The sequence below is a fragment of the Channa argus genome, unplaced genomic scaffold, assembly GCF_033026475.1.
Source record: "Channa argus isolate prfri unplaced genomic scaffold, Channa argus male v1.0 Contig022, whole genome shotgun sequence".
Classification (NCBI taxonomy): domain Eukaryota; kingdom Metazoa; phylum Chordata; class Actinopteri; order Anabantiformes; family Channidae; genus Channa; species Channa argus.
In genome coordinates this window covers 667662-687730 of record NW_027125241.1, presented here as the reverse complement: position 1 = coordinate 687730, position 20069 = coordinate 667662, and the positions used below count along the sequence as shown (strand labels likewise).

Sequence of the window (20069 nt, the reverse complement as noted above, 5' to 3'; positions counted from 1 at the left end):
AGAAGGTAGAAATGTCTTAAAACATCTTTATAGCATACCTTCCCTTTTTCCTTTGTTCTGTTTCATGCCCTTCTAGTGGTGTGAAAATTTGCAGGTGTTGAAATCTAAGCTCCTTGACTGGCACACATCTTGGGTATTAGACAGGGGAGCGCAATTCCTGGATGTCCGCTTTAGTTTGGCTTGAATTTTAGGTTTTATATATGCTTTAAGCATCTAGAGTTCACGGAAAAAAACACTTGTTCTCCTAAAGCCTTTATTCCTTTGTCCTTTGCATTACCAATGCTCTCTCTAGAAGGTAGAGGACTGCACATATGTCCAAGCTGGCCATTCTACAATAGACCTGCCTCGTGTCAGGCTTGACAAAAAATGTAAACACCTCATCACATCTATCCTCATCACCACTGAACTACCGAGGCTGAGGGAAAAAGCATGCTAAATTGAAAAAATGTAAACATCTTTTCGCATTTCACAAAGGCAATAGCATTGACGCCCTTAATTGAGTCTTCATTAATTGTCTTCAGACTAATGAGGTTAGTACTTGGGACAGAATGTTTTGTTGTAAAACAGTTTCGGAGGCTTCCCAGCCCTCAAATCTACTCAAGAGATGGAGAGAAGGTAGAACTGTCTCAAAACATCTTTATAGCATACCCTCCCTTTTTCCTTTGTTCTGTTTCATGCCCTTCTAGTGGTGTGAAAATTTGCAGGTGTTGAAATCTAAGCTCCTTGACTGGCACACATCTTGGGTATTAGATAGGGGAGCGCAATTCCTGGATGTCCGCTTTAGTTTGGGTTGAATTTTAGGTTTTATATATGCTTTAAGCATCTAGAGTTCATGGAAAAAAACACTTGTTCTCCTAAAGCCTTTATTCCTTTGTCCTTTGCATTACCAATGCTCTTTCTAGAAGGTAGAGGACTGCACATATGTCCAAGCTGGCCATTCTACAATAGACCTGCCTCGTGTCAGGCTTGACAAAAAATGTAAACACCTCATCACATCTATCCTCATCACCACTGAACTACCGAGGCTGAGGGAAAAAGCATGCTAAATTGAAAAAATGTAAACATCTTTTCGCATTTCACAAAGGCAATAGCATTGACGCCCTTAATTGAGTCTTCATTAATTGTCTTCAGACTATTGAGGTTAGTACTTGGGACAGAATGTTTTGTTGGATGGTAAAACAGTTTCGGAGGCTGCCCAGCCCTCACGTCTACTCAAGAGATGGAGAGAAGGTAGAACTGTCTCAAAACATCTTTATAGCATACCCTCCCTTTTTCCTTTGTTCTGTTTCATGTCATTCTAGTGGTGTGAAAATGTGCAGGTGTTGAAGTCTAAGCTCCTTGACTGGCACAAATCTCGGTACTAGAGAGGGGAGCTGGAGTTCACGGAAAGAACACTTGTTGTGCTGAAGACTTTATTCCTTTGACCTTTGGATTACCAATGCTGTCTCTGGAAGGTAGAGGACCGCACATATGTCGAAGCTGTCCATTCTACGAAAAACCTGCCTCGTGTGAGGCTTGAACTCACGACCTTCAGATTATGAGACTGACGCGCCAACTGCGCCAACGAGGCTGAGGGAATGCGCCTGCTAAATTGAAAAACAATTTTAAACACCTTTTCGCATTTCATAAAGACAATATCATTGACACACTTAATTGGGTCTTCATTAATTGTCCTGAGAATAAATAGAAGGCTGAGACCTCTGTTACTGCATATCAGTCAGTCAAGCTGAGACTTTTAAAGATGCGCTTGCATTGGCCGGGAATCGAACCCGGGTCTCCCGCGTGGCAGGCGAGAATTCGACCACTGAACCACCAATGCCCACGTGTTGGAAAAAGGAGTTCCATTGAAGACGCCATCGCGTGTAGACAGAAACTTTTTCTTGATGGTCCATCAGTACTACATACTAAACCACATACTAACCTCATCACCATTGAACTACCAATGCCCACATTGTGTTCCACTGCACCACTGGACAGTCGCACTAATGACATTTGTACTTGGGACAGAATGTTTTGCTGAAAGGTAAAACAGTTTCGGAAACTGCCCAACCCTCGTGTCTACTCAAGAGATGGAGAGAAGGTAGAAGTGTCTTAAATCATCTTTATAGCATACCTTCCTTTTTCCCTTTGTTGTGTTTCATGCCATTCTAGTGGGGTGAGAATTTGCAGATGCAGAGGCGAGAATTCGACCACTGAACCACCAATGCCCATGTGCCAGAGAAAGGAGTTCCATTGAAGACGCCATCGCGTGTAGACAGAATGTTTTTTGATGGTCCATCAGTACTACGTACTTAACCCAACACTAACCTCATCACCACTGAACTACCAATGCCCACATTGTGTTCCACTGCACCTCTGGACAGTCACACTAATGAAGTTAGTACTTGGGACAGAATGTTTTGTTGGAAAACTGTTTCGGAAGCTGTCCACCCATCACGTCTACTCAAGAGATGGAGAGAAGGTAGAAATGTCTTAAAACATCTTTATAGCATACCTTCCCTTTTTCCTTTGTTCTGTTTCATGCCCTTCTAGTGGTGTGAAAATTTGCAGGTGTTGAAATCTAAGCTCCTTGACTGGCACACATCTTGGGTATTAGACAGGGGAGCGCAATTCCTGGATGTCCGCTTTAGTTTGGGTTGAATTTTAGGTTTTATATATGCTTTAAGCATCTAGAGTTCACGGAAAAAAACACTTGTTCTCCTAAAGCCTTTATTCCTTTGTCCTTTGCATTACCAATGCTCTCTCTAGAAGGTAGAGGACTGCACATATGTCCAAGCTGGCCATTCTACAATAGACCTGCCTCGTGTCAGGCTTGACAAAAAATGTAAACACCACCTCATCACATCTATCCTCATCACCACTGAACTACCGAGGCTGAGGGAAAAAGCATGCTAAATTGAAAAAATGTAAACATCTTTTCGCATTTCACAAAGGCAATAGCATTGACGCCCTTAATTGAGTCTTCATTAATTGTCTTCAGACTAATGAGGTTAGTACTTGGGACAGAATGTTTTGTTGGATGGTAAAACAGTTTCGGAGGCTGCCCAGCCCTCACGTCTACTCAAGAGATGGAGAGAAGGTAGAACTGTCTCAAAACATCTTTATAGAATACCCTCCCTTTTTCCTTTGTTCTGTTTCATGTCATTCTAGTGGTGTGAAAATGTGCAGGTGTTGAAGTCTAAGCTCCTTGACTGGCACAAATCTCGGTACTAGAGAGGGGAGCTGGAGTTCACGGAAAGAACACTTGTTGTGCTGAAGACTTTATTCCTTTGACCTTTGGATTACCAATGCTGTCTCTGGAAGGTAGAGGACCGCACATATGTCGAAGCTGTCCATTCTACGAAAAACCTGCCTCGTGTGAGGCTTGAACTCACGACCTTCAGATTATGAGACTGACGCGCTGCCAACTGTTATTTGTAAACACCTTTTCGCATTTCATAAAGACAATAGCATTGACACACTTAATTGGGTCTTCATTAATTGTCCTGAGAATAAATAGAAGGCTGAGACCTCTGTTACTGCATATCAGTCAGTCAAGCTGAGACTTTTAAAGAGGCGCTTGCAGCCTAAACCACATACTAACCTCATCACCACTGAACTACCAATGCCCACATTGTGTTCCACTGCACCACTGGACAGTCGCACTAATGACATTTGTACTTGGGACAGAATGTTTTGCTGAAAGGTAAAACAGTTTCGGAAACTGCCCAACCCTCGTGTCTACTCAAGAGATGGAGAGAAGGTAGAAATGTCTTAAATCATCTTTATAGCATACCTTCCTTTTTCCCTTTGTTGTGTTTCATGCCATTCTAATGGGGTGAGAATTTGCAGATGCAGAGGCGAGAATTCGACCACTGAACCACCAATGCCCATGTGCCGGAGAAAGGAGTTCCATTGAAGACGCCATCGCGTGTAGACAGAATGTTTTTTGATGGTCCATCAGTACTACGTACTAAACCCAACACTAACCTCATCACCACTGAACTACCAATGCCCACATTGTGTTCCACTGCACCTCTGGACAGTCACACTAATGAAGTTAGTACTTGGGACAGAATGTTTTGTTGGAAAACTGTTTCGGAAGCTGTCCACCCATCACGTCTACTCAAGAGATGGAGAGAAGGTAGAAATGTTTTAAAACATCTTTATAGCATACCTTCCCTTTTTCCTTTGTTCTGTTTCATGCCCTTCTAGTGGTGTGAAAATTTGCAGGTGTTGAAATCTAAGCTCCTTGACTGGCACACAGCTTGGGTATTAGACAGGGGAGCGCAATTCCTGGATGTCCTCTTTAGTTTGGCTTGAATTTTAGGTTTTATATATGCTTTAAGCATCTAGAATTCACGGAAAAAAACAGTTGTTCTCCTAAAGCCTTTATTCCTTTGTCCTTTCCATTACCAATGCTCTCTCTAGAAGGTAGAGGACTGCACATATGTCCAAGCTGGCCATTCTACAATAGACCTGCCTCGTGTCAGGCTTGACAAAAAATGTAAACACCACCTCATCACATCTATCCTCATCACCACTGAACTACCGAGGCTGAGGGAAAAAGCATGCTAAATTGAAAAAATGTAAACATCTTTTCGCATTTCACAAAGGCAATAGCATTGACGCCCTTAATTGAGTCTTCATTAATTGTCTTCAGACTAATGAGGTTAGTACTTGGGACAGAATGTTTTGTTGGATGGTAAAACAGTTTCGGAGGCTGCCCAGCCCTCACGTCTACTCAAGAGATGGAGAGAAGGTAGAACTGTCTCAAAACATCTTTATAGCATACCCTCCCTTTTTCCTTTGTTCTGTTTCATGTCATTCTAGTGGTGTGAAAATGTGCAGGTGTTGAAGTCTAAGCTCCTTGACTGGCACAAATCTCGGTACTAGAGAGGGGAGCTGGAGTTCACGGAAAGAACACTTGTTGTGCTGAAGACTTTATTCCTTTGACCTTTGGATTACCAATGCTGTCTCTGGAAGGTAGAGGACCGCACATATGTCGAAGCTGTCCATTCTACGAAAAACCTGCCTCGTGTGAGGCTTGAACTCACGACCTTCAGATTATGAGACTGACGCGCCAACGAGGCTGAGGGAATGCTCCTGCTAAATTGAAAAACAATTGTAAACACCTTTTCGCATTTCATAAAGACAATAGCATTGACACACTTAATTGGGTCTTCATTAATTGTCCTGAGAATAAATAGAAGGCTGAGACCTCTGTTACTGCATATCAGTCAGTCAAGCTGAGACTTTTAAAGAGGCGCTTGCAGCCTAAACCACATACTAACCTCATCACCACTGAACTACCAATGCCCACATTGTGTTCCACTGCACCACTGGACAGTCGCACTAATGACATTTGTACTTGGGACAGAATGTTTTGCTGAAAGGTAAAACAGTTTCGGAAACTGCCCAACCCTCGTGTCTACTCAAGAGATGGAGAGAAGGTAGAAGTGTCTTAAATCATCTTTATAGCATACCTTCCTTTTTCCCTTTGTTGTGTTTCATGCCATTCTAGTGGGGTGAGAATTTGCAGATGCAGAGGCGAGAATTCGACCACTGAACCACCAATGCCCATGTGCCGGAGAAAGGAGTTCCATTGAAGACGCCATCGCGTGTAGACAGAATGTTTTTTGATGGTCCATCAGTACTACGTACTAAACCCAACACTAACCTCATCACCACTGAACTACCAATGCCCACATTGTGTTCCACTGCACCTCTGGACAGTCACACTAATGAAGTTAGTACTTGGGACAGAATGTTTTGTTGGAAAACTGTTTCGGAAGCTGTCCACCCATCACGTCTACTCAAGAGATGGAGAGAAGGTAGAAATGTCTTAAAACATCTTTATAGCATACCTTCCCTTTTTCCTTTGTTCTGTTTCATGCCCTTCTAGTGGTGTGAAAATTTGCAGGTGTTGAAATCTAAGCTCCTTGACTGGCACACATCTTGGGTGTTAGACAGGGGAGCGCAAATCCTGGATGTCCGCTTTAGTTTGGGTTGAATTTTAGGTTTTATATATGCTTTAAGCATCTAGAGTTCACGGAAAAAAACACTTGTTCTCCTAAAGCCTTTATTCCTTTGTCCTTTGCATTACCAATGCTCTCTCTAGAAGGTAGAGGACTGCACATATGTCCAAGCTGGCCATTCTACAATAGACCTGCCTCGTGTCAGGCTTGACAAAAAATGTAAACACCTCATCACATCTATCCTCATCACCACTGAACTACCGAGGCTGAGGGAAAAAGCATGCTAAATTGAAAAAATGTAAACATCTTTTCGCATTTCACAAAGGCAATAGCATTGACGCCCTTAATTGAGTCTTCATTAATTGTCTTCAGACTAATGAGGTTAGTACTTGGGACAGAATGTTTTGTTGTAAAACAGTTTCGGAGGCTTCCCAGCCCTCAAATCTACTCAAGAGATGGAGAGAAGGTAGAACTGTCTCAAAACATCTTTATAGCATACCCTCCCTTTTTCCTTTGTTCTGTTTCATGCCCTTCTAGTGGTGTGAAAATTTGCAGGTGTTGAAATCTAAGCTCCTTGACTGGCACACATCTTGGGTATTAGATAGGGGAGCGCAATTCCTGGATGTCCGCTTTAGTTTGGGTTGAATTTTAGGTTTTATATATGCTTTAAGCATCTAGAGTTCATGGAAAAAAACACTTGTTCTCCTAAAGCCTTTATTCCTTTGTCCTTTGCATTACCAATGCTCTTTCTAGAAGGTAGAGGACTGCACATATGTCCAAGCTGGCCATTCTACAATAGACCTGCCTCGTGTCAGGCTTGACAAAAAATGTAAACACCTCATCACATCTATCCTCATCACCACTGAACTACCGAGGCTGAGGGAAAAAGCATGCTAAATTGAAAAAATGTAAACATCTTTTCGCATTTCACAAAGGCAATAGCATTGACGCCCTTAATTGAGTCTTCATTAATTGTCTTCAGACTATTGAGGTTAGTACTTGGGACAGAATGTTTTGTTGGATGGTAAAACAGTTTCGGAGGCTGCCCAGCCCTCACGTCTACTCAAGAGATGGAGAGAAGGTAGAACTGTCTCAAAACATCTTTATAGCATACCCTCCCTTTTTCCTTTGTTCTGTTTCATGTCATTCTAGTGGTGTGAAAATGTGCAGGTGTTGAAGTCTAAGCTCCTTGACTGGCACAAATCTCGGTACTAGAGAGGGGAGCTGGAGTTCACGGAAAGAACACTTGTTGTGCTGAAGACTTTATTCCTTTGACCTTTGGATTACCAATGCTGTCTCTGGAAGGTAGAGGACCGCACATATGTCGAAGCTGTCCATTCTACGAAAAACCTGCCTCGTGTGAGGCTTGAACTCACGACCTTCAGATTATGAGACTGACGCGCCAACTGCGCCAACGAGGCTGAGGGAATGCGCCTGCTAAATTGAAAAACAATTTTAAACACCTTTTCGCATTTCATAAAGACAATAGCATTGACACACTTAATTGGGTCTTCATTAATTGTCCTGAGAATAAATAGAAGGCTGAGACCTCTGTTACTGCATATCAGTCAGTCAAGCTGCGCTCATTTTGAGTTGTGAGACTTTTAAAGAGGTGCTTGCATTGGCCAGGAATCGAACCCGGGTCTCCCGCGTGGCAGGCGAGAATTCGACCACTGAACCACCAATGCCCACATGTTGGAAAAAGGAGTTCCATTGAAGACGCCATCGCGTGTAGACAGAATCTTTTTCTTGATGGTCCATCAGTACTACATACTAAACCACATACTAACCTCATCACCACTGAACTACCAATGCCCACATTGTGTTCCACTGCACCACTGGACAGTCGCACTAATGACATTTGTACTTGGGACAGAATGTTTTGCTGAAAGGTAAAACAGTTTCGGAAACTGCCCAACCCTCGTGTCTACTCAAGAGATGGAGAGAAGGTAGAAGTGTCTTAAATCATCTTTATAGCATACCTTCCTTTTTCCCTTTGTTGTGTTTCATGCCATTCTAGTGGGGTGAGAATTTGCAGATGCAGAGGCGAGAATTCGACCACTGAACCACCAATGCCCATGTGCCGGAGAAAGGAGTTCCATTGAAGACGCCATCGCGTGTAGACAGAATGTTTTTTGATGGTCCATCAGTACTACGTACTAAACCCAACACTAACCTCATCACCACTGAACTACCAATGCCTACATTGTATTCCACTGCACCTCTGGACAGTCACACTAATGAAGTTAGTACTTGGGACAGAATGTTTTGTTGGAAAACTGTTTCGGAAGCTGTCCACCCATCACGTCTACTCAAGAGATGGAGAGAAGGTAGAAATGTCTTAAAACATCTTTATAGCATACCTTCCCTTTTTCCTTTGTTCTGTTTCATGCCCTTCTAGTGGTGTGAAAATTTGCAGGTGTTGAAATCTAAGCTCCTTGACTGGCACACATCTTGGGTATTAGACAGGGGAGCGCAATTCCTGGATGTCCGCTTTAGTTTGGGTTGAATTTTAGGTTTTATATATGCTTTAAGCATCTAGAGTTCACGGAAAAAAACACTTGTTCTCCTAAAGCCTTTATTCCTTTGTCCTTTGCATTACCAATGCTCTCTCTAGAAGGTAGAGGACTGCACATATGTCCAAGCTGGCCATTCTACAATAGACCTGCCTCGTGTCAGGCTTGACAAAAAATGTAAACACCACCTCATCACATCTATCCTCATCACCACTGAACTACCGAGGCTGAGGGAAAAAGCATGCTAAATTGAAAAAATGTAAACATCTTTTCGCATTTCACAAAGGCAATAGCATTGACGCCCTTAATTGAGTCTTCATTAATTGTCTTCAGACTAATGAGGTTAGTACTTGGGACAGAATGTTTTGTTGGATGGTAAAACAGTTTCGGAGGCTGCCCAGCCCTCACGTCTACTCAAGAGATGGAGAGAAGGTAGAACTGTCTCAAAACATCTTTATAGAATACCCTCCCTTTTTCCTTTGTTCTGTTTCATGTCATTCTAGTGGTGTGAAAATGTGCAGGTGTTGAAGTCTAAGCTCCTTGACTGGCACAAATCTCGGTACTAGAGAGGGGAGCTGGAGTTCACGGAAAGAACACTTGTTGTGCTGAAGACTTTATTCCTTTGACCTTTGGATTACCAATGCTGTCTCTGGAAGGTAGAGGACCGCACATATGTCGAAGCTGTCCATTCTACGAAAAACCTGCCTCGTGTGAGGCTTGAACTCACGACCTTCAGATTATGAGACTGACGCGCTGCCAACTGTTAATTGTAAACACCTTTTCGCATTTCATAAAGACAATAGCATTGACACACTTAATTGGGTCTTCATTAATTGTCCTGAGAATAAATAGAAGGCTGAGACCTCTGTTACTGCATATCAGTCAGTCAAGCTGAGACTTTTAAAGAGGCGCTTGCAGCCTAAACCACATACTAACCTCATCACCACTGAACTACCAATGCCCACATTGTGTTCCACTGCACCACTGGACAGTCGCACTAATGACATTTGTACTTGGGACAGAATGTTTTGCTGAAAGGTAAAACAGTTTCGGAAACTGCCCAACCCTCGTGTCTACTCAAGAGATGGAGAGAAGGTAGAAGTGTCTTAAATCATCTTTATAGCATACCTTCCTTTTTCCCTTTGTTGTGTTTCATGCCATTCTAGTGGGGTGAGAATTTGCAGATGCAGAGGCGAGAATTCGACCACTGAACCACCAATGCCCATGTGCCGGAGAAAGGAGTTCCATTGAAGACGCCATCGCCTGTAGACAGAATGTTTTTTGATGGTCCATCAGTACTACGTACTAAACCCAACACTAACCTCATCACCACTGAACTACCAATGCCCACATTGTGTTCCACTGCACCTCTGGACAGTCACACTAATGAAGTTAGTACTTGGGACAGAATGTTTTGTTGGAAAACTGTTTCGGAAGCTGTCCACCCATCACGTCTACTCAAGAGATGGAGAGAAGGTAGAAATGTCTTAAAACATCTTTATAGCATACCTTCCCTTTTTCCTTTGTTCTGTTTCATGCCCTTCTAGTGGTGTGAAAATTTGCAGGTGTTGAAATCTAAGCTCCTTGACTGGCACACATCTTGGGTATTAGACAGGGGAGCGCAATTCCTGGATGTCCGCTTTAGTTTGGGTTGAATTTTAGGTTTTATATATGCTTTAAGCATCTAGAGTTCACGGAAAAAAACACTTGTTCTCCTAAAGCCTTTATTCCTTTGTCCTTTGCATTACCAATGCTCTCTCTAGAAGGTAGAGGACTGCACATATGTCCAAGCTGGCCATTCTACAATAGACCTGCCTCGTGTCAGGCTTGACAAAAAATGTAAACACCACCTCATCACATCTATCCTCATCACCACTGAACTACCGAGGCTGAGGGAAAAAGCATGCTAAATTGAAAAAATGTAAACATCTTTTCGCATTTCACAAAGGCAATAGCATTGACGCCCTTAATTGAGTCTTCATTAATTGTCTTCAGACTAATGAGGTTAGTACTTGGGACAGAATGTTTTGTTGTAAAACAGTTTCGGAGGCTGCCCAGCCCTCAAGTCTACTCAAGAGATGGAGAGAAGGTAGAACTGTCTCAAAACATCTTTATAACATACCCTCCCTTTTTCCTTTGTTCTGTTTCATGTCATTCTAGTGGTGTGAAAATGTGCAGGTGTTGAAGTCTAAGCTCCTTGACTGGCACAAGTCTCGGTACTAGAGAGGGGAGCTGGAGTTCACGGAAAGAACACTTGTTGTGCTGAAGACTTTATTCCTTTGACCTTTGGATTACCAATGCTGTCTCTGGAAGGTAGAGGACCGCACATATGTCGAAGCTGTCCATTCTACAAAAAACCTGCCTCGTGTGAAGCTTGAACTCACAACCTTCAGATTATGAGACTGAGGCGCTGCCAACTGCGCCAACGAGGCTGAGGGAATGCGCCTGCTAAATTGAAAAACAATTGTAAACACCTTTTCGCATTTCATAAAGACAATAGCATTGACACACTTAATTGGGTCTTCATTAATTGTCCTGAGAATAAATACAAGGCTGAGACCTCTGTTACTGCATATCAGTCAGTCAAGCTGCGCTCATTTTGAGTTGTGAGACTTTTAAAGATGCGCTTGCATTGGCCGGGAATCGAACCCGGGTCTCCCGCGTGGCAGGCGAGAATTCGACCACTGAACCACCAATGCCCACGTGTTGGAAAAAAGAAGTTCCATTGAAGACGCCATCGCGTGTAGACAAAATCTTTTTCTTGATGGTCCATCAGTACTACATACTAAACCACATACTAACCTCATCACCACTGAACTACCAATGCCCACATTGTGTTCCACTGCACCACTGGACAGTCGCACTAATGACATTTGTACTTGGGACAGAATGTTTTGCTGAAAGGTAAAACAGTTTCGGAAACTGCCCAACCCTCGTGTCTACTCAAGAGATGGAGAGAAGGTAGAAGTGTCTTAAATCATCTTTATAGCATACCTTCCTTTTTCCCTTTGTTGTGTTTCATGCCATTCTAGTGGGGTGAGAATTTGCAGATGCAGAGGCGAGAATTCGACCACTGAACCACCAATGCCCATGTGCCGGAGAAAGGAGTTCCATTGAAGACGCCATCGCCTGTAGACAGAATGTTTTTTGATGGTCCATCAGTACTACGTACTAAACCACATACTAACCTCATCACCACTGAACTACCAATGCCCACATTGTGTTCCACTGCACCACTGGACAGTCGCACTAATGACATTTGTACTTGGGACAGAATGTTTTGTTGAAAGGTAAAACTGTTTCGGAAGCTGTCCACCCATCACATCTACTCAACAGATGGAGAGAAGGTAGAAATGTCTTAAAACATCTTTATAGCATACCTTCCCTTTTTCCTTTGTTCTGTTTCATGCCCTTCTAGTGGTGTGAAAATTTGCAGGTGTTGAAATCTAAGCTCCTTGACTGGCACACATCTTGGGTATTAGACAGGGGAGCGCAATTCCTGGATGTCCGCTTTAGTTTGGCTTGAATTTTAGGTTTTATATATGCTTTAAGCATCTAGAGTTCACGGAAAAAAACACTTGTTCTCCTAAAGCCTTTATTCCTTTGTCCTTTGCATTACCAATGCTCTCTCTAGAAGGTAGAGGACTGCACATATGTCCAAGCTGGCCATTCTACAATAGACCTGCCTCGTGTCAGGCTTGACAAAAAATGTAAACACCTCATCACATCTATCCTCATCACCACTGAACTTCCGAGGCTGAGGGAAAAAGCATGCTAAATTGAAAAAATGTAAACATCTTTTCGCATTTCACAAAGGCAATAGCATTGACGCCCTTAATTGAGTCTTCATTAATTGTCTTCAGACTATTGAGGTTAGTACTTGGGACAGAATGTTTTGTTGGATGGTAAAACAGTTTCGGAGGCTGCCCAGCCCTCACGTCTACTCAAGAGATGGAGAGAAGGTAGAACTGTCTCAACACATCTTTATAGCATACCCTCCCTTTTTCCTTTGTTCTGTTTCATGTCATTCTAGTGGTGTGAAAATGTGCAGGTGTTGAAGTCTAAGCTCCTTGACTGGCACAAATCTCGGTACTAGAGAGGGGAGCTGGAGTTCACGGAAAGAACACTTGTTGTGCTGAAGACTTTATTCCTTTGACCTTTGGATTACCAATGCTGTCTCTGGAAGGTAGAGGACCGCACATATGTCGAAGCTGTCCATTCTACGAAAAACCTGCCTCGTGTGAGGCTTGAACTCACGACCTTCAGATTATGAGACTGACGCGCTGCCAACTGTTAATTGTAAACACCTTTTCGCATTTCATAAAGACAATAGCATTGACACACTTAATTGGGTCTTCATTAATTGTCCTGAGAATAAATAGAAGGCTGAGACCTCTGTTACTGCATATCAGTCATTCAAGCTGAGACCTTTAAAGATGCGCTTGCATTGGCCGGGAATCGAACCCGGGTCTCCCGCGTGGCAGGCGAGAATTCGACCACTGAACCACCAATGCCCACGTGTTGGAAAAAGGAGTTCCATTGAAGACGCCATCGCGTGTAGACAAAATCTTTTTCTTGATGGTCCATCAGTACTACATACTAAACCACATACTAACCTCATCACCACTGAACTACCAACGCCCACATTGTGTTCCACTGCACCACTGGACAGTCGCACTAATGACATTTGTACTTGGGACAGAATGTTTTGCTGAAAGGTAAAACAGTTTCGGAAACTGCCCAACCCTCGTGTCTACTCAAGAGATGGAGAGAAGGTAGAAGTGTCTTAAATCATCTTTATAGCATACCTTCCTTTTTCCCTTTGTTGTGTTTCATGCCATTCTAGTGGGGTGAGAATTTGCAGATGCAGAGGCGAGAATTCGACCACTGAACCACCAATGCCCATGTGCCGGAGAAAGGAGTTCCATTGAAGACGCCATCGCGTGTAGACAGAATGTTTTTTGATGGTCCATCAGTACTACGTACTAAACCCAACACTAACCTCATCACCACTGAACTACCAATGCCCACATTGTGTTCCACTGCACCTCTGGACAGTCACACTAATGAAGTTAGTACTTGGGACAGAATGTTTTGTTGGAAAACTGTTTCGGAAGCTGTCCACCCATCACGTCTACTCAAGAGATGGAGAGAAGGTAGAAATGTCTTAAAACATCTTTATAGCATACCTTCCCTTTTTCCTTTGTTCTGTTTCATGCCCTTCTAGTGGTGTGAAAATTTGCAGGTGTTGAAATCTAAGCTCCTTGACTGGCACACATCTTGGGTATTAGACAGGGGAGCGCAATTCCTGGATGTCCGCTTTAGTTTGGCTTGAATTTTAGGTTTTATATATGCTTTAAGCATCTAGAGTTCACGGAAAAAAACACTTGTTCTCCTAAAGCCTTTATTCCTTTGTCCTTTGCATTACCAATGCTCTCTCTAGAAGGTAGAGGACTGCACATATGTCCAAGCTGGCCATTCTACAATAGACCTGCCTCGTGTCAGGCTTGACAAAAAATGTAAACACCTCATCACATCTATCCTCATCACCACTGAACTTCCGAGGCTGATGGACAAAGCATGCTAAATTGAAAAAATGTAAACATCTTTTCGCATTTCACAAAGGCAATAGCATTGACGCCCTTAATTGAGTCTTCATTAATTGTCTTCAGACTATTGAGGTTAGTACTTGGGACAGAATGTTTTGTTGGATGGTAAAACAGTTTCGGAGGCTGCCCAGCCCTCACGTCTACTCAAGAGATGGAGAGAAGGTAGAACTGTCTCAAAACATCTTTATAGCATACCCTCCCTTTTTCCTTTGTTCTGTTTCATGTCATTCTAGTGGTGTGAAAATGTGCAGGTGTTGAAGTCTAAGCTCCTTGACTGGCACAAATCTCGGTACTAGAGAGGGGAGCTGGAGTTCACGGAAAGAACACTTGTTGTGCTGAAGACTTTATTCCTTTGACCTTTGGATTACCAATGCTGTCTCTGGAAGGTAGAGGACCGCACATATGTCGAAGCTGTCCATTCGACGAAAAACCTGCCTCGTGTGAGGCTTGAACTCACGACCTTCAGATTATGAGACTGACGCGCTGCCAACTGTTAATTGTAAACACCTTTTCGCATTTCATAAAGACAATAGCATTGACACACTTAATTGGGTCTTCATTAATTGTCCTGAGAATAAATAGAAGGCTGAGACCTCTGTTACTGCATATCAGTCAGTCAAGCTGAGACTTTTAAAGATGCGCTTGCATTGGCCGGGAATCGAACCCGGGTCTCCCGCGTGGCAGGCGAGAATTCGACCACTGAACCACCAATGCCCACGTGTTGGAAAAAGGAGTTCCATTGAAGACGCCATCGCGTGTAGACAGAATCTTTTTCTTGATGGTCCATCAGTACTACATACTAAACCACATACTAACCTCATCACCACTGAACTACCAATGCCCACATTGTGTTCCACTGCACCACTGGACAGTCGCACTAATGACATTTGTACTTGGGACAGAATGTTTTGCTGAAAGGTAAAACAGTTTCGGAAACTGCCCAACCCTCGTGTCTACTCAAGAGATGGAGAGAAGGTAGAAGTGTCTTAAATCATCTTTATAGCATACCTTCCTTTTTCCCTTTGTTGTGTTTCATGCCATTCTAGTGGGGTGAGAATTTGCAGATGCAGAGGCGAGAATTCGACCACTGAACCACCAATGCCCATGTGCCGGAGAAAGGAGTTCCATTGAAGACGCCATCGCCTGTAGACAGAATGTTTTTTGATGGTCCATCAGTACTACATACTAAACCACATACTAACCTCATCACCACTGAACTACCAATGCCCACATTGTGTTCCACTGCACCACTGGACAGTCGCACTAATGACATTTGTACTTGGGACAGAATGTTTTGCTGAAAGGTAAAACAGTTTCGGAAACTGCCCAACCCTCGTGTCTACTCAAGAGATGGAGAGAAGGTAGAAGTGTCTTAAATCATCTTTATAGCATACCTTCCCTTTTTCCCTTTGTTGTGTTTCATGCCATTCTAGTGGGGTGAAAATTTGCAGGTGTTGAAATCTAAGCTCCTTGACTGGCACACATCTTGGGTATTAGACAGGGGAGCGCAATTCCTGGATGTCCGCTTTAGTTTGGGTTGAATTTTAGGTTTTATATATGCTTTAAGCATCTAGAGTTCACGGAAAAAAACACTTGTTCTCCTAAAGCCTTTATTCCTTTGTCCTTTGCATTACCAATGCTCTCTCTAGAAGGTAGAGGACTGCACATATGTCCAAGCTGGCCATTCTACAATAGACCTGCCTCGTGTCAGGCTTGACAAAATAACCACTGGACAGTCGCACTAATGACATTTTTACTTGGGACAGAATGTTTTGCTGAAAGGTAAAACAGTTTCGGAAACTGCCCAACCCTCGTGTCTACTCAAGAGATGGAGAGAAGGTAGAAGTGTCTTAAATCATCTTTATAGCATACCTTCCTTTTTCCCTTTGTTGTGTTTCATGCCATTCTAGTGGGGTGAGAATTTGCAGATGCAGAGGCGTGGATTCGACCACTGAACCACCAATGCCCATGTGCCGGAGAAAGGAGTTCCATTGAAGACGCCATCGCGTGTAGACAGAATGTTTTTTGATGGTCCATCAGTACTACGTACTAAACCCAACACTAACCTCATCACCACTGAACTACCAATGCCTACATTGTGTTCCACTGCACCTCTGGACAGTCACACTAATGAAGTTAGTACTTGGGACAGAATGTTTTGTTGGAAAACTGTTTCGGAAGCTGTCCACCCATCACGTCTACTCAAGAGATGGAGAGAAGGTAGAAATGTCTTAAAACATCTTTATAGCATACCTTCCCTTTTTCCTTTGTTCTGTTTCATGCCCTTCTAGTGGTGTGAAAATTTGCAGGTGTTGAAATCTAAGCTCCTTGACTGGCACACATCTTGGGTATTAGACAGGGGAGCGCAATTCCTGGATGTCCGCTTTAGTTTGGGTTGAATTTTAGGTTTTATATATGCTTTAAGCATCTAGAGTTCACGGAAAAAAACGCTTGTTCTCCTAAAGCCTTTATTCCTTTGTCCTTTGCATTACCAATGCTCTCTCTAGAAGGTAGAGGACTGCACATATGTCCAAGCTGGCCATTCTACAATAGACCTGCCTCGTGTCAGGCTTGACAAAAAATGTAAACACCTCATCACATCTATCCTCATCACCACTGAACTACCGAGGCTGAGGGAAAAAGCATGCTAAATTGAAAAAATGTAAACATCTTTTCGCATTTCACAAAGGCAATAGCATTGACGCCCTTAATTGAGTCTTCATTAATTGTCTTCAGACTAATGAGGTTAGTACTTGGGACAGAATGTTTTGTTGTAAAACAGTTTCGGAGGCTGCCCAGCCCTCACGTCTACTCAAGAGATGGAGAGAAGGTAGAACTGTCTCAAAACATCTTTATAGCATACCCTCCCTTTTTCCTTTGTTCTGTTTCATGTCATTCTAGTGGTGTGAAAATGTGCAGGTGTTGAAGTCTAAGCTCCTTGACTGGCACAAATCTCGGTACTAGAGAGGGGAGCTGGAGTTCACGGAAAGAACACTTGTTGTGCTGAAGACTTTATTCCTTTGACCTTTGGATTACCAATGCTGTCTCTGGAAGGTAGAGGACCGCACATATGTCAAAGCTGTCCATTCTACGAAAAACCTGCCTCGTGTGAGGCTTGAACTCACGACCTTCAGATTATGAGACTGACGCGCTGCCAACTGCGCCAACGAGGCTGAGGGAATGAGCCTGCTAAATTGAAAAACAATTGTAAACACCTTTTCGCATTTCATAAAGATAATAGCATTGACACACTTAATTGGGTCTTCATTAATTGTCCTGAGAATAAATAGAAGGCTGCGACCTCTGTTACTGCATATCAGTCAGTCAAGCTGCGCTCATTTTGAGTTGTGAGACTTTTAAAGAGGTGCTTGCATTGGCCGGGAATCGAACCCGGGTCTCCCGCGTGGCAGGCGAGAATTCCACCACTGAACCACCAATGCCCATGTGCCGGAGAAAGGAGTTCCATTGAAGATGCCATCGCGTGTAGACAGAATCTTTTTCTTGATGGTCCATCAGTACTACATACTAAACCACATACTAACCTCATCACCACTGAACTACCAATGCCCACATTGTGTTCCACTGCACCACTGGACAGTCGCACTAATGACATTTGTACTTGGGACAGAATGTTTTGCTGAAAGGTAAAACAGTTTCGGAAACTGCCCAACCCTCGTGTCTACTCAAGAGATGGAGAGAAGGTAGAAGTGTCTTAAATCATCTTTATAGCATACCTTCCCTTTTTCCCTTTGTTGTGTTTCATGCCATTCTAGTGGGGTGAAAATTTGCAGGTGTTGAAATCTAAGCTCCTTGACTGGCACACATCTTGGGTATTAGACAGGGGAGCGCAATTCCTGGATGTCCGCTTTAGTTTGGGTTGAATTTTAGGTTTTATATATGCTTTAAGCATCTAGAGTTCACGGAAAAAAACACTTGTTCTCCTAAAGCCTTTATTCCTTTGTCCTTTGCATTACCAATGCTCTCTCTAGAAGGTAGAGGACTGCACATATGTCCAAGCTGGCCATTCTACAATAGACCTGCCTCGTGTCAGGCTTGACAAAATAACCACTGGACAGTCGCACTAATGACATTTTTACTTGGGACAGAATGTTTTGCTGAAAGGTAAAACAGTTTCGGAAACTGCCCAACCCTCGTGTCTACTCAAGAGATGGAGAGAAGGTAGAAGTGTCTTAAATCATCTTTATAGCATACCTTCCTTTTTCCCTTTGTTGTGTTTCATGCCATTCTAGTGGGGTGAGAATTTGCAGATGCAGAGGCGTGGATTCGACCACTGAACCACCAATGCCCATGTGCCGGAGAAAGGAGTTCCATTGAAGACGCCATCGCGTGTAGACAGAATGTTTTTTGATGGTCCATCAGTACTACGTACTAAACCACACACTAACCTCATCACCACTGAACTACCAATGCCCACATTGTGTTCCACTGCACCTCTGGACAGTCACACTAATAAAGTTAGTACTTGGGACAGAATGTTTTGTTGGAAAACTGTTTCGGAAGCTGTCCACCCATCACGTTTACTCAAGAGATGGAGAGAAGGTAGAAATGTCTTAAAACATCTTTATAGCATACCTTCCCTTTTTCCTTTGTTCTGTTTCATGCCCTTCTAGTGGTGTGAAAATTTGCAGGTGTTGAAATCTAAGCTCCTTGACTGGCACACATCTTGGGTATTAGACAGGGGAGCGCAATTCCTGGATGTCCGCCTTAGTTTGGGTTGAATTTTAGGTTTTATATATGCTTTAAGCATCTAGAGTTCACGGAAAAAAACACTTGTTCTCCTAAAGCCTTTATTCCTTTGTCCTTTGCATTACCAATGCTCTCTCTAGAAGGTAGAGGACTGCACATATGTCCAAGCTGGCCATTCTACAATAGACCTGCCTCTTGTCAGGCTTGACAAAAAATGTAAACACCACCTCATCACATCTATCCTCATCACCACTGAACTACCGAGGCTGAGGGAAAAAGCATGCTAAATTGAAAAAATGTAAACATCTTTTCGCATTTCACAAAGGCAATAGCATTGACGCCCTTAATTGAGTCTTCATTAATTGTCTTCAGACTAATGAGGTTAGTACTTGGGACAGAATGTTTTGTTGTAAAACAGTTTCGGAGGCTGCCCAGCCCTCACGTCTACTCAAGAGATGGAGAGAAGGTAGAACTGTCTCAAAACATCTTTATAGCATACCCTCCCTTTTTCCTTTGTTCTGTTTCATGTCATTCTAGTGGTGTGAAAATGTGCAGGTGTTGAAGTCTAAGCTCCTTGACTGGCACAAATCTCGGTACTAGAGAGGGGAGCTGGAGTTCACGGAAAGAACACTTGTTGTGCTGAAGACTTTATTCCTTTGACCTTTGGATTACCAATGCTGTCTCTGGAAGGTAGAGGACCGCACATATGTCGAAGCTGTCCATTCCACGAAAAACCTGCCTCGTGTGAGGCTTGAACTCACGACCTTCAGATTATGAGACTGACGCGCTGCCAACTGCGCCAACGAGCCTGAGGGAATGCGCCTGCTAAATTGAAAAACAATTGTGAACACCTTTTCGCATTTCATAAAGACAATAGCATTGACACAATTAATTGGGTCTTCATTAATTGTCCTGAGAATAAATAGAAGGCTGAGACCTCTGTTACTGCATATCAGTCAGTCAAGCTGAGACTTTTAAAGAGGAGCTTGCATTGGCCGGGAATCGAGCCCGGGTCTCCCGCGTGGCAGGCGAGAATTCGACCACTGAACCACCAATGCCCACGTGTTGGAAAAAGGAGTTCCATTGAAGACGCCATCGCGTGTAGACAGAATCTTTTTCTTGATGGTCCATCAGTACTACATACTAAACCACATACTAACCTCATCACCACTGAACTACCAATGCCCACATTGTATTCCACTGCACCACTGGACAGTCGCACTAATGACATTTGTACTTGGGACAGAATGTTTTGCTGAAAGGTAAAACAGTTTCGGAAA

At 43.2% G+C, this 20069-nt stretch overlaps 8 non-coding genes across 8 annotated transcripts; all 8 read right to left on the bottom strand.

The window, feature by feature from the left end:
* Nucleotides 1-1748: 1748 nt before the first annotated feature.
* Nucleotides 1749-1819, bottom strand: trnag-gcc (transfer RNA glycine (anticodon GCC)). Its single transcript has one exon. It is a non-coding gene; the product is annotated as a tRNA-Gly (tRNA).
* Nucleotides 1820-7574: 5755 nt separating this feature from the next.
* Nucleotides 7575-7645, bottom strand: trnag-gcc (transfer RNA glycine (anticodon GCC)). The gene has a single exon. It is a non-coding gene; the product is annotated as a tRNA-Gly (tRNA).
* A 3456-nt stretch (nt 7646-11101) lies between these two features.
* Nucleotides 11102-11172, bottom strand: trnag-gcc (transfer RNA glycine (anticodon GCC)). Its single transcript has one exon. It is a non-coding gene; the product is annotated as a tRNA-Gly (tRNA).
* Nucleotides 11173-12916: 1744 nt separating this feature from the next.
* On the bottom strand, nt 12917-12987 carry trnag-gcc (transfer RNA glycine (anticodon GCC)). The gene has a single exon. It is a non-coding gene; the product is annotated as a tRNA-Gly (tRNA).
* A 1738-nt stretch (nt 12988-14725) lies between these two features.
* Nucleotides 14726-14796, bottom strand: trnag-gcc (transfer RNA glycine (anticodon GCC)). The gene has a single exon. It is a non-coding gene; the product is annotated as a tRNA-Gly (tRNA).
* A 2386-nt stretch (nt 14797-17182) lies between these two features.
* On the bottom strand, nt 17183-17255 carry trnam-cau (transfer RNA methionine (anticodon CAU)). Its single transcript has one exon. It is a non-coding gene; the product is annotated as a tRNA-Met (tRNA).
* A 196-nt stretch (nt 17256-17451) lies between these two features.
* trnag-gcc (transfer RNA glycine (anticodon GCC)) lies at nt 17452-17522 on the bottom strand. Its single transcript has one exon. It is a non-coding gene; the product is annotated as a tRNA-Gly (tRNA).
* Nucleotides 17523-19525: 2003 nt separating this feature from the next.
* On the bottom strand, nt 19526-19598 carry trnam-cau (transfer RNA methionine (anticodon CAU)). Its single transcript has one exon. It is a non-coding gene; the product is annotated as a tRNA-Met (tRNA).
* Nucleotides 19599-20069: the final 471 nt, after the last annotated feature.